The sequence below is a fragment of the Corvus brachyrhynchos genome, unplaced genomic scaffold, assembly GCF_000691975.1.
Source record: "Corvus brachyrhynchos isolate BGI_N302 unplaced genomic scaffold, ASM69197v1 scaffold139, whole genome shotgun sequence".
Lineage (NCBI taxonomy): Eukaryota > Metazoa > Chordata > Aves > Passeriformes > Corvidae > Corvus > Corvus brachyrhynchos.
In genome coordinates, this window is record NW_008246062.1 from 858,860 (window position 1) to 872,934 (window position 14,075).

At 50.4% G+C, this 14,075-nt stretch overlaps 1 protein-coding gene across 3 annotated transcripts in view; it reads right to left on the reverse strand.

Annotated features, from left to right (window-relative positions):
- The window catches only part of CNTFR (ciliary neurotrophic factor receptor), a 198,194-nt gene that overhangs the window by 132,188 nt on the left and 51,931 nt on the right, over positions 1 to 14,075 (reverse strand). The window lies entirely within an intron of this gene.

Here is a 14,075-nt window from a genome sequence, read left to right on the forward strand (position 1 = left end):
TTCCTGCTTAAGATGCATATCCAGCCCTCTGTAAAGCTGTAGTAAGATGAAAACCTGACTTGTCTGCCACTATAGAGAATTCCCTATTTTTTATCAATCTCATGGGAGATCGAGTGACATCAGTCCCTGAGCCAGGGGTGCAAGCCTCACCTCACCTCACCTCACCTCACCTCACCTCACCTCACCTCACCTCACCTCACCTCACCTCACCTCACCTCACCTCACCTCACCTCACCTCACCTTACCTCATCCTTCCCTGCCCCCCAGGGCTGGAAACCGAGCAGAGGAGAAGCATCTCCTGGTCTGGAACCATCTCCAGTTCCTTTGCCCGGCCCCTCTCATCCCACAAATGGTGCAATTGGCTGACTGTGCGTCAAACCAAGCCCAAAAGCCAGTGATGCCCTGGGAGCACAGACAGCAGTAGCCTTGGATGCTCCTGGTCCCACATCTACTGCATCAGGATAATACACCAGCTGGAGCACGAGGATAGACCTGGAAAAAGTACACTTGGCACCTTTATTTTCAGCCAATTCATATCATGCTTTGCTCTCCCTTGACCCACCAGAGCTGCAGACAACTGGGGTTTGCTGCCTCTCATGTGCAAGGATGCAGCGAGCTTTTCCCTCCTGCCCTGAGGCTGAGGTTCCACTCTCCTCCCAGCTGCCTCGCTGGGGCAAATCCTCACTGCAATCTGTTCAACCAGTGGGCAATCCTTCCCTGCTGCAAACAGCAGCCCACAAGGCTCCCGGAGATCAGGCGGCATCGCACACCCGCTCGGAGAAGCAGGAGGCACAGGCAGGGGAATACGAGACGTGATTTACTCGGAGACAGCTCTGTGCTTTTGGCAGGACTCGAGGGCATTTGTTTTGAAGCTGTGTTTACATGCCTTTGATCAGACGTGTTTAACTTTTCTGGTGCGTGACAGCAGCAAAACAAGTTTGAGACAAGGATAATGAAACACATTGTACGCCCGTACATGTAAGCGGCTACAACAAGGCTGCACACATCAGCAACTCAAACTGGAGGTGGGGGCGGCAGGGGGTGGGTGCCAAGACGGGGAGATGCATCATGATGATGCCAAACCAGCAAGTTGAAAATGTAAAAAGAAAAAAAAAAGCACTAACCCAGCAACAACAGCTCAATCTCAGCTCTTGGAATTGGCCAAGGGAAGTCTGCGCAGAGCTTGGGTGCAGAAGTAAAACTCCATCCAACATTGCAGGGAGCTTTTCCTGAGCAGATAAACTGCTCCCATTGTGGGTCAGGGGTTGCTCTCAGCAGCACCATAGGGCACCTCAGGTATGGAGCAGCCCCTGCTTTTTCCAACCTCTGAGGTTCATCAGCAACTCTCAAAGTTGAGCGCCATCTTTTAAGAAAAGCCAGCACAAGATCAGAGAGCAAAATAGAAAGGCAGCTTCTAGAGATGCTCCTAAAATAGCTGCTCTCTGAAATGCTATAGGCACACCTGAAATGCTATAGGCACAATTAGCAAGGATGTATCTACATATGTATAGACCAATAACTGGATCATTGAACACCCTGTCATCGTTTTAAGCCTTGCAAGGCAGTAAGAACTCTCTCCCAACATCCTAAGGAAAGGCAGAGAGTACTGCCAGTACCTGCCATCCTTTCAGCATAGGAGAGTGCAGGGTCGTAAACGGGGAAATGTTTCCAGGCACTGCAATGTAAAGAGACCCACGTTGAACTGCGAATGAAGATCCTGGCATGGGGCAAAGCCTCAGTACAGGGCTGCTCCTACAGAGCAGTTTGGATAAAATAAAGCTATTTTTGAGCTTAAAAGAGACATGGCGGAGTGTGGATGATCCAGCCCTCTGCTAAAGAGCAAACCCAAGCATCTTATCCCTAGTAGTATGCTTAATTTACTAATGCAGAATACCAGCAGAGAGACTTTATAACACAGTCCCATGCTGACCATGCTCTGGGATGAGAGATGCCACCATCTCTTTGTGCTTAGCGCAGCAGATGAGCAGAGATGTTGGCACAAGAGGTTTCCTAATGGCATGCCACCTCACTACACAACCTGTCAAGCCAATGCAGGCTTAAGCAGTGGATCTTAGTTGGCAATAGTGGGGGAAGTGAATGCTCAGCTGTGATAAATATTTAACGTGCTTTTAGTCCTGAAGAAGTGTAGCACTGAGGCCATCATCCTGTAAGTGAAAACCAAGGCTGATTAATGGGGAAGGTACTCCCATTTATGGGAGGTTAGGATCAATCCCAATTCTCAGCTATTTGTTGAATCTTTAATGCTCTTTTTCGATAGCAGAGTTCCTTGGTGAAGGGCAGCATCCTAATAAGGCTGCTTTAACAGCAGGGATGTTAAAGGGAGTATAAATAAAAGACCCTTTTAAAAATAAACAATGAGGTAAAAAAGGAAGGTTTCATGTGGTCACTACTGTGGGCTGGCTTGGAAAAAGCAGTTTTCAAGCCCCCACTCTTCTTTGGAGGCTGGATTTACTTCTTTTGGAGTTTTCTCTGGTATCTCAGAACTGAGCCCAGGGTTAACCCTCAGGCCAAAGTTAAGCTGTTGCTCTGGGAGGGAGGGGCAGTCAGTAGCAGTCCAACTGTCCTTGTCTGACCTTTGCACATCCTTCATTCCATGCTGGAAAGGTCTCCACCTTCTTCCACACCTCAGCCCTCTTCTCAGACCCACAGTTTCACCATCTCATGCTCTAATTCTTCTCTGGCCTGAGCAAGGTGCCCCCATACCACCTTCCATCTCACCAGTCACGATTAATCCCCTGCCTCTGTAGTTATATCAGCATCAACCACTCCCCTCCTATGCTCTCAAACACTTCTTTCTCCAGAGTGAGTACCCAGGGTGAGCAGGCAGCTTGCACTTACAAGGCATTTGCCATCTCCCATCAAGGAGAGCATCCCCCTTTGTCTCTTTTGGGTTTTCCATCACATCATCTTCCTGTACCCCCATACTCCCATGCTTGCTACCCCCAGTAAATCTCCTTCTGATTTTCTCACCATCCAGTAGGACCAGCCTCGCCTCCTGCAAGCAAAGCTCTCCCTGCACATCTCTGCTCACTAGCCATCCCTCCCTTGCTGGCAAGCAGCACGGAAACAAGACCACAGACATCAGCCTTGTAATGAAGATGAAGAGCCACACAGCCTTGCTGGCCCTCTCCATCTGCCCTCACCTTTCCGGTTGCATTACGCCTTATGTTGTTTCTTGTCTGAAACTAAACATCAGCTCCTTCCTGGCTGTGCTGTTACTCTCACCCCAGCCTTGTGCCGGGGATGTTACAGCATGAAACGGAGGGGAGGAAAAGTGAACCGGGACAGGGGACAGCAAGAGGCAGTGGGGGAGAGAGTGTATTCACAGCAGCAGTGACCAAAGATGCCAGAGCCAAGTGCAGGTTGCCTAGCACGACAGGTGCTTGTGCATCCTTGATGAGCCACTCTGACTCCATCAAAGCATCAGCTGGAACAGATGTGGCTGTCTGAGCTGAGAAAGGGTGCTGGCTTCTCCCTAGAGTGACAACTGGGATGACAAGACAATGTCACCCACAGGCAGAAGGTAAGAACCTCTTTGGCCCCTAAAGCCCTCCCTCCTTCTCCACAATGCAAGGGGACCAACCTTTAACATCCCTTCCCTCCCTCCAGCCCTGCATCTGCTGTGGTGGAACAAAAATGTGGTCCCTTCAAAAATGAGACTGGCCCAAAAGGAGGCAGCATGGCCAGACAATTTTCCTCCAGGGCTGCAAGTGCTGGAAGAATGAGGGAGAGGACTGCAGCCTCTCACAGCTGTACACCATGCCACACACACAAGAGATGTGCACACACAAAGGATGTGCACAAACAGGGGATGTGCACACACAAGGGATGTGCACATCCCCTTCTACTTCCACCACAGACCACTCCTCACTAATCATCCTCCAGGATCATTCAGCATCTTTCCCCCCAGTTGCCATCTCCACTGTAATTGTCTTTCCTTATCCACCACTGTAAACAGGGATAATGAATCAAGATATGAGGTTAAGCCTCTGCTGGAGATTAACCTGCCATTGTCCTCAGTGACAACAGGTGCCAGACATCTGTCCATGCCCTGTGACAGTCCTCAAACACACTTCTCTGTGTTGCCATAAGACTTTCAGGGAGATAATATGAGACATCCTCCTCTGCCCAGCTTTAGCAAGCTGTCCCACGCCTGCCTTGTGCTCCTAGCAAAAAACCCAAGGAAGCAGAAGCATTGTACTGTGTCCCTGCAAGGTGCCAGAGACAGAAGCTGGGATGCAACCTGATGGCATTACAGGAAAATCAGCACCAAAGAACCAGCCAGGCCCTCAGGTGGACAGTTATACCCGATGCCCCCATGGACTCTGAACACCCACCCACTGCCAAGCAGCACAGTCAGATCCACCGCGTGGCAATGCCAAGCAGAGGAAGGATGCTCTCATCCCAGGGAAGGCACAACCAAGCCCTAGGCTGCAGCCAAACTGCCCAGGTGCTCTGGCTTCTCGCCCTAAACCAGGATACCCTTTGGCTGAGCCACATGCTTGGGAAGACGATGCCTGTGCAAATGTTAGAGACAGGGCTGCTTTTGTTTAGAGGCTGCTGGCAATGGCGCTGCACAACCCACATCCTCCCCTGGCCAGGAGCAAGCTCCAAGAAAGGAAATTACACAAGCCAGAAGGTTTGATGGAATGAACCCATTGGGCGGCTTGAAGATAGCTATTAATGGAGAGCTTTCTCTAATTGCTTTTGTATAATCTGGGGCTGCTAGGCGGAACTGGGTAATAAATGAAATCCAATTACATTTTCTCTCAGTATTTATTTTATTAAGTAGAATTCATCAGCTGATGAAGGGCCCCTCAAGGTAATGGCTCATGACCTAGTGGAAGGCACTTTTTTATTATTATTGTTTTCCCCACTTGGGGAAGCAGATAATTCTGTTTCCCAGTAAATCCAGACTGTCCCCCCTGCACCGTGGGAAGCACAACAGGTCCCAGGGCAGCACGGATCCCACGGGGACCCACACTGTCCTCCTGAGCAGGATCCCTGCTCTGACTGCTGGAGTCCCAATGAGCACAATGGGCGATTAAGCCCCAGCTTCAGCATGCCAGCCAGAATGGAGACGGATTTACAGCACACAGGTGGTGTGCTCCAGAGGGCTGCAGCAGGAGCCAGTCCCATTGGGAACGCAGCAAGAAGCTATGTCACTCCACGTCTGCTCCCCAGGAGGCTGGACTCTGGTGCTAGCGCTGTTTCCCTAGGATGAGTCTCCTATGCAGGGCTCAGAATGTGGGCTCAGTTTGGGCTCAGGGCTACAACTGACCAGGCTGAGAACACTGTGAACACCAGTAGCTCAGATCCATCACATCCAGCCCCATACTCCAGCACACCCATGAAGCCTCGTATCTCTCTGCAACACAGCACCTCAACCACCACCTGCTGGTGGTTTAAACCCAGTTACTGCGGTGTAGACACAGTTGCTGCCATGAAGGCTGCCCATCAAGGTCACCACAAGCACTGGTCCCACATGGAGATGCCTAGCCAAGCCTTGTGCCGCTATTAGCATGCTGGCATCAGCAGGTAAAGCATGTCAGGGATTTCTGGTGGTGGCAGCAGTGCAGGGCACTCCAGCTACCAAGCAGGGTTTGCTGGAAGCTGTAGCACTGCAGCAGAAGAGATCCCAGGTCATGGCACAGTGCCTTTCCTGTGGTACAAGAGGCAGCAAAACCCAGCGTGGGTCAGGAGAGGTTGCTCCAGGTGTATCCTTACAAGCTCTAGCCAGCATCCCTCCCTGTGGAGTGGGGATGGCCACCAAGGCACAAGACCCTTCCTCCTCCTCCCTCCACACCAGAAAGCATCAACGGGGCTGGGGTCTGCCAATTAATCACAGGGTCTGGTGCAGCACTGTTGCCCTCTTGCTGGAGCCCACAGCAAGGATTCCTCCAGCACAAGCAGTCAAGATGCCTCGGGGATCTTGCAATCATCTGCTGGGCTTTTCACCATCCCTCTTGCCATCCAGATATTGACTGACGTTCACCCTTGGATCCCAAACCCAGTGCCGACAGCCGCAGCTCACCCGGCTTTCACTGCCATCTTGTCATACAAACAATTTATCACCCGCCAGTGAGTGCTGTTACAGACAGACTCCAGTGCCCATTAATTAACAGGAAATACTGAGAGAGGCATATACACATGCACAAATCTGTCTGAGAGGTTTCCTACAGCATCCACCATGGATGCACCCATGTGCTGCCACAGTAAGCACAGCCTCTGGGAGCCACAGCAGATGTAGCCAGCAGCAGCCAGGCTCAAAACAAAGAAAAAGCAGCATTATGAGGAGGAAAACCAGCTATGAAGGCAATAGAGTAGCATGGTTTTATTCCTGAATAGTAAGAAACTACTCAGCTTAAGGGATTAAAAAAAAGGTGGTGAATTGAGAACGGGGAGCAAGCAAGCCATGTCCCAGCTGCTGAGAGTCTGGGGTGAAGGTGACACCACAGACACCTCCAAAGGGCTTGCACAGCCTTTTGCAGCAGGAGCAGCTAATGTTTTGCCTACCCTTTCACTAGGGATGTGGTGTTCTCGGCTGCTGCACCCTGCTTCCAAGCCTTCCAAGGCTCCATCCAGGCAGGATAAGCCCAGTTCCCCATCAGGGCAGCAAACCCAGCAGCCTTACACATCCCAGACCACAGCTCAGCAGCACTGAATGAATGCCCGCCAGAGCCTGAGTCCTCATGCTGCTGGGCCAACTAAAAATAAATGAGGTGTGGGATCACAGAGAGTCAGCGCCAGGTTTTAGAAGTGCTGTGTGTTGCTGGTTTTGCTGCAGAGGATAAGGAAAAAGGTTTTCAGAGGGCAAGGAAAAAGTGTTTCAGAGGAATCTTCTGAAACTTGTCTGGCTTTTTGATTTGGGAAGAAAACCTAAAACCAGTTGGAAAGGAGATCTAAACATCGTGTCAGAATCCAGCTCTTCATCTTTTTCACAAGTGGGCTTTCACTTTTTTCTGTGAGGCTATTTCCCAAGCACAACACAGAAACACAAGCTATTTGCGTTGATCCAAAACTACTTTTCACCAAATAAGTCATTCATCTGAAATCTTTCTCCCCAGCTCTGCTGCAGGAGAAGCTCTCTGCTCACGGGAGACCACGATTTATGCTTAAATGAGCATTTGTGACTAACAGGTTAGATTCATAGTGAAATGCATCATCAATAAATCAGTCAATCACTTCTGCCCTCAGCTCAGGGCTGAAGTCTGGAGTAACTACTCAGCACTTTTGTCAACCTTTACTCCAGCAAAGTCTGGGTAAGAGACCTCAGGATTTAGCCTATTGATTGCTTACTATTGTTTGTGATGCCCTGCATGCTTTAGACATGCTCCCTTCAGGCAAGATTAAATACCTGGCTTGTGGCATTGGGATTCAAGGGAAATTATGTTTTACAAGCACGGGAACAGACAAGTCAAATTGCCCTGTGCAATGGTCCATATTGTGGTGCAAAGGTGCCCCTGAATCCCCTTGGTGCTGCCATCGAGTTGGGCACATGGGCAGTGCTGACTCTCCCTGGGGCTGGCGTGTTGAGCCCCACGGCTGTAGCACATTTCTGCAAGTTAAATGCAATTTTGGCTGTGGCTCCCCAGCCTCTGAGGCTCTCAGCTCCTCCGGTAGTGTTTTGTTGCAAGAATAATAGAGTGACAGCTCCCTGGCAGCTTTGAGTAGCATCCCCAGCTCAAAGGCACCCTTAATACCTCTGCCAAAGTCCAGCCTCTTGGTTTTTACATTTGTTTGAAGTTAAGCGGATCTAACTTGGGTGAGTGGACGCAGACAGTGTTGCTCAACCAAAGCCAAAGAACATCTCGGACACTCCTCTGCCCAAGGGCTGGCGCTTGTCCCCCACACACCATCAAGGATATTGAATGTATTAATACAGAAAGACGTAAGTGACCATCCTGCCCCACCAAAGGGCAAGCCTGGGATATGTGCACCCTCCACAAGCATAAAGCAAGGAAATACAGCAACCATTTGCAGGGCAGAATACCTCTTAATAACCCTCTGCACACTGCCTCCTACCAGGAACCCCTACCATGGGCTGGACTTTTTTAGGGATCAAGGTTTCTTGGAAGGAAGATAAAGTCTTGCTTTCTAAGGATGCTTCTCACTGCTGACACCACCCTGAATACAGGGAAAAAAAAACCTCAACAACTAAAAATCTGCAATTTCTACAGGAAAAAAAGAAAAAAAAGCAGCCTGCAGAAGGACCTGGCAATTTAGGTCAGGAGGGGAGAGGGGGGGGAAAAAGGAATTTAAAAACCTGGGATTTACAGAATCCCAACCCAGACCACCAGCTGCTCTCCGAACCCCATGTCATGCCCATGTACCATGGCATACTGATTCCCAGGTTTCACCCGCATATCCCACTGTAAGGCAAACTGATTTCTGATGCTTGTCCCGCCTTCTTTTATTTCTGCCAGACCTCCCCCTCTCCTCTGGGTACTTTTCCTGCTGCCGTTTGTTCCTGTCCTTTACAGCTCTGCCTGCTGTCACTCACATAACCTTGCCTGTTTGGTAATTTGTGGCAATAAAGTGTCACTGTGGGGAAAAAATACAGCATCACAGCAGCATATAAATCTCTGATCCATAAACTGTGCTGCTCCCCACCTGCATGCCCCTCCTTTTAGATGTAAAGTGCAACGATTTGGGGCAAGAGGAAGAAAAAAGAGCCAGTAATATGTGATCTTACTGAAGGGCAGCGCTGAGGTGTCCTCATTGGGGGCTATAATGAGTGCTGAGGGACTGGTGTGTGCTGTAAATTGCCCTGGAGACATAAGCCTCAGTGGAGGCTTCCTGGAGCTATCCAGGACTTGAAAAGGGTAATCTTAAAGGGGGAAATAATACATTAAACATTGCTAAGGAGTGCTGTCTACTTCCTCTTTGAACAGCCTCACTGGTGCTGAGCACACAACCCTGGGAGTGCCATGGCCATAGAAGGGATCCAGGTGTGTGCAGCTGAGCCCCTCCCTCCTCTTCCCACCTAGATGTGGGATCCTGTCCATCTGCATCACAGCTGAACAGCTCCTCCAGTAGATTCCCAATTCCAAGCACTCTCCCTGGGCATTAAGGGGGACTACAAGGAAGTAGGTCTGGAATTTTCCCTTCCATCTCGTGCAGCAGGTGCCCACTTTACACACCTATGCCCTCCACCAGGCTGAAAATAGTTCCCCATGGCTCAGAGCCAGGATTCAGTGGGGCAGGTCCCACCCCAGGCAAATGCACCTCATGTTTGTGGCCCCATGGTTTCCTGCTTTACTGTGCAGAGTACCAGGCATACACCGCCAAGGCCGTGCAGGAGCCATGAGACCCACAGCATCTCTGACACCCTCTGAAATGGCTTTAGAGAAGTTCAGCCCTTCTTGCTGACGGTTATTTCTTTGACCTGGAATACACAGCTTGCCTCCATCAGACCCCTCCTCCACTGAATTATCATCTTGGTCGCACTGTAGAGCAGCATCCTGGGCCAGCTGTAAAATGTCACCTCCAACACTACTGCAGCACTCTCCCAACCCCAGCTGCTGTGCCAGACCCAGCAGAGTGTCCCACTCATTCTCCCCTGGTTCTTGGCACATTGGGGTCTCATCCACCATCCGTCACATGGAACAGCAGGGAGACTTGCATTAAAGCCTTCTCCTGACACCAACATCTTTCTTAACATCTCTGGCTCACCTGAGCAGCTAAGCAACACTCCTGTGAATATAAACAAGCAGGAGGGAAAGTGCATTCACTAGACAGATAGCTTGGTAAAGTGTCATCACCCACTGAAAGCCCATATGTGGTTTTGTAGCAAAGGTATTTGCTTCCTGTCTTGCCCACTCATCAGAGGAATATACGAGCAGAACTGAGCAGCACCCTGGAGACAGACTAAAACCAAGCAGAGAGCAAATGGTGCTTGGAGGGCTGCGCAGGAGCCGTGCAGGCAAACACATTATGGACACCCTGAGGAAGAGAAAGCTCCTTTCTCCCAGCCTTGGGAATGGCACACAGCCAGGATCCATCACGCACCTATCCTGCACCTGATCAAGGCAATGTGTTACATCAATTAAAAAAGTCAGGTCTTGGTCCCCAAACCTGCCCATGGTTGACAACTTCCCTCTTGGAGCCACAATTCACAGAGGCCTCAAAAGAAGCACTTACTGTGAAACTCTCCAGCTCATTGCTGTGGTTTGGTGCTGGGCTTGGACATAGGAACACTCACTCTGTGCCAGCACAGGTCCTGCCAGCTGCCTGCCCAAGCCGCAAAGGGATCAGCAGCAGGCAGCACATCACGCAGCACTTGAACCACATCAAGACATTGCCCTTAGTTTTGGACCCCCGAAAGGAGTCCCAGTGTTAATTAACTAAAGAAAATTCAGCCATGGCCACTGAAATGTCTGAGGAAGCTGTTGAGGAGACTGAGCCAGGCTTTTCGCAGCAGCCCATAGCAAGAAGGTAAGTGGCAGTGGGCACAGCTGAAAGGTTCCCACTGGATGCTAGGAGATGCTTTTCCCTCCTTTTTCTACAGTCAGAACCAAGAGAAAACCAGCATAGCACCTCTAACAACAACACTCAAGGCTAAGCAAGAATGAAGCCTTTGCCCTTCTCCCATTCCCAAATTCATAACTATTGTGACAGAACAAGGTATCCCAGGAGATGGAGGATGCCCATGCTTAAGCCATGAACCCCCAGCTCAACAGCCACACTGTTTTGATGTGGCAGTTCTGTTGGGGTCCCTCCCCCGCTGTGTCGCCCTGGGAGAGGGGCCCTGAGGGCACAGACACGGGGTTTCCCTGCCCCTGCTCAGCCTCGTTCCCATGGGTTGGTTTGTGTTCCCTGCGCGGGCAGAAGGACCCTTGGTCCGGTGACTGGAACAGTTCCTGAGCACAGCCCCGGCCATGCGGCTGGAGAAATAAACATCTCTGAAACAGCTATCAAGAATCTGTCTGTCCATATATATTTCCTTTCCACGGGACTCCTGGTTTGATATATGCGTGTTGCAGGATCCCCACTGCAACACAGTTCTGCTTTGAAGCTCCAAGGGCTCTGTAGGTCTATGCAGATGCAAGAACAAGATGAGGGATTGTTGACCTTATCTGAGTCGCCAGCTCCAGGAAAAGACCTCTCAGCCACTTCATTCTTACTATCTAAAGATTAGGTCCCTACCTGGAGGAAGGACAAAGCCCACCTAGAAGCTGTACTGCTTGGGGCTGTGCCTGGAGGGGACACACCTCCGACACCTTCAGATTCAAACACTGCTAAACAAAAACTGCATTATCGAGTGACAGCAGTGGAGCTTTGGCATGACATCTGTCCATCTATAAATAGAGCTCAACTGTGTGTCCTTATCACAGGGCTTTGATGTGTTTGGGGAGGATATTTTCTTCCCCTTCACCACCAAGTCCCAGGCAGCACAGATAATGGGCTTGAATCGATCCAGCTCAAGTATTACTAAACTTCCTACCACTGTGGCAGCATGCCAGCATCAAATAGGACAAGAGAACATGTGTCTGTTCAGAGCCAACCACAAGGAGCAGGCAGAATATTGCTTTAGGCTTAAAAAAAAAAAAAAAAAAAGAAAAGCTGCTTTTTTGCAGATCTGTAGATCAATCTACAATGTATTTGTATTTTAGAGGTTTAAGAAAGTCAATAGAAACAAGATATATCATAGCTGCACAAGAAGCCGAGAAGCTATATTTCTATTTATGCTGCTACTGGCACTCCAGCCACTGGTTCGATGTCCTGCTGCTTCTCCAGCTGGAAAGTCGAGGGAAGGGACTCCCTCCACTGCTGCAGCTCAACACTTGGTTTTGCCAGGACAGCTCAGCCCCATGGGGCTGGTTGGGTTCTGATATACCTGAAGTGTGTCACCACTGCACCTTGTGCCCTGCGGGCAGCAGGAGGGCAGCAGGAGGACACAGGGACCACTGGCAGTGGCCAGGCTGACTTCCCACAAAGTGTAGCTTGTCTCCTTAGGCCTGTCCGCACAGGCTCAGCACACAAACTGGCTCAAGTCTCTGGGGATTCTCCCAGCAGTGCTGAGACAATCCCTTGGGATTTGTTTCTCAAGCTGGTGCTGCTGCAGAACTGCAGCGGCCTGACCTCTACCAACTCATCCCCAGGGACGGGAGAAGTTGGTTCCCTCCTGCAGACACATCTGCCATGTGCCCACCATTCCTCTTGCACCATCATGACATGACTTGGGAGATGCCTTGCACAGACCCCTTTGGCATGCCTCTGGCCCCCTCAGCTCCACTGCAGGGCACTACAAAGCATATTCAGGATTTTTTTCTCCCTTTTTTATTATGGTGAGTCACGTAGCATGCCTTATCAAACCAGACCTGAATCACATCTGCCTCTCCCCAGATCCCATGTAATATGTCAGCCATTAAATGTGCAGTTATCCCACATCTACAAATCCATGAGAGGTTCTTGTCCTCTCATGGGCAGGAGTGCTCACATCCCTGTGGTGGAGCCTGTCCTAATGAGCCACCAGAAAGTGGATCCCACTGCAACTGGCCACATTCATTTCCCAGCCTCCATAAGGCACAAACCCCCATTTCCTGGCTTCCACCCTCTGCCCCAGAGGGTGAAGAATAAAGTGTGCATCTGGATTGGAAAGAGTTGGCTGTACACCGTTGGTCAACAGGAAGAAGTCCCCGGGCTGTGGGATGCCCAGCTCCAGACATCCTTCTGCCCCAGAGCCCATCCAGGCATGGGAAAACAGGTCAGCCTGCAACACAGGAAGCAGAAACCAGCTTTCTACCCTTCCTACACAGCTAAAACTTGTGCAAACGCCTGCCACACGTCCCACCAAACCCTTTGGGAGAGGAAGCCAGTGACGCAGGGCAGGGATCGGCAGCTGACGCACCAACGCTGGCAGGAATACCAGCCTGCTGATGCTTCTCCAACCCCTTCCCACCTCTCTGCCAGGCTCAAGCTCCTCTAGCAGCACATCATCTGGGCTGGGCTCTTACTCCTCCACTGCCACGCACAAGCAGGCATCAGGGGATGTATCATTCCACAAATCCGGGGAAGAAACAAGCAGCATTAACTGGTAGCACGTGTGTATGGGGACCCCTCAAACCCTTTTTTCCCTTGCTCCCATCTGCTCTGCTCTGGGCCACTAAATCCAATTCAGCAGCGCTCAGTGCTTGTACCAAAGCTGCGACACATTTGTCAGATCCCTGACTAGACCCATGGCTAATTTTACAATGCTAATTTATCTCACCATATTATATCGCTTTCATTTCATCCCCCCAGGATCCCATTACTGCCAGTGTACCTTGTAGCCAGCATGTAACAGTAATTGGTATTATTAGCAACGTACCCTGCTCGAGCTGCTCTATTTGCAGAGCTGCAAGGAGTCCCGTGGGTAGGCTGATCTACCTCGAGGATGGGGAGGGAAGGAGTCCTTGTTCCATGCCACTCCACGGATGCCACCAAGGACCAATGCCAATGGCAGGGTTTTGCTACTGTAGAGCATCTCTGCATGCCAGACCCCATCCCACTCCCCACTGTGACTCCATCAGGTGTTGCCCACCACTGGGTTCCTTACCCCTGACCTTTTACCTCCAGGGCAAACAATCACCTGTGCACACAGGGAGCATTTCTGTCCTTGCTTGTGGCTCGAAGTATAAAGGACACTGCTTATCCAGGGTTAAAGGGGCTGCAAAACAACTCTGGGAAGGATGATGCAGGGGTAGAGGGCAGGGGAGCTGCACCAGGAAAATTCATCATTCATGCTATTTTGGCCAACAGTTTCTCCTCTTTGGTGTAAGCTATTGCTTTCTAGGATCAACATAATTAAAGCCATGCAGTTTTAGCTAAGTGAGAGGCTGCACTAGTCAAACAGTGACAATTCCCACTTAAGATGTCCTTGTCTGGCATTTAGAGACTTGTTAAATTTTAATTCATCATTTTAATTTCTCAGGCACAGCACTAGCAAGCACTGGGCTTCCCCAGCACAGCTCTGCAGGGTCTGCATCCCTGAGTGTGGCAGCTCTATCCCGAGGCCCCTTCCCTGCTCCACCATGGCTCGGAGAACATGATCCCAAACCCCTCCTCAAACG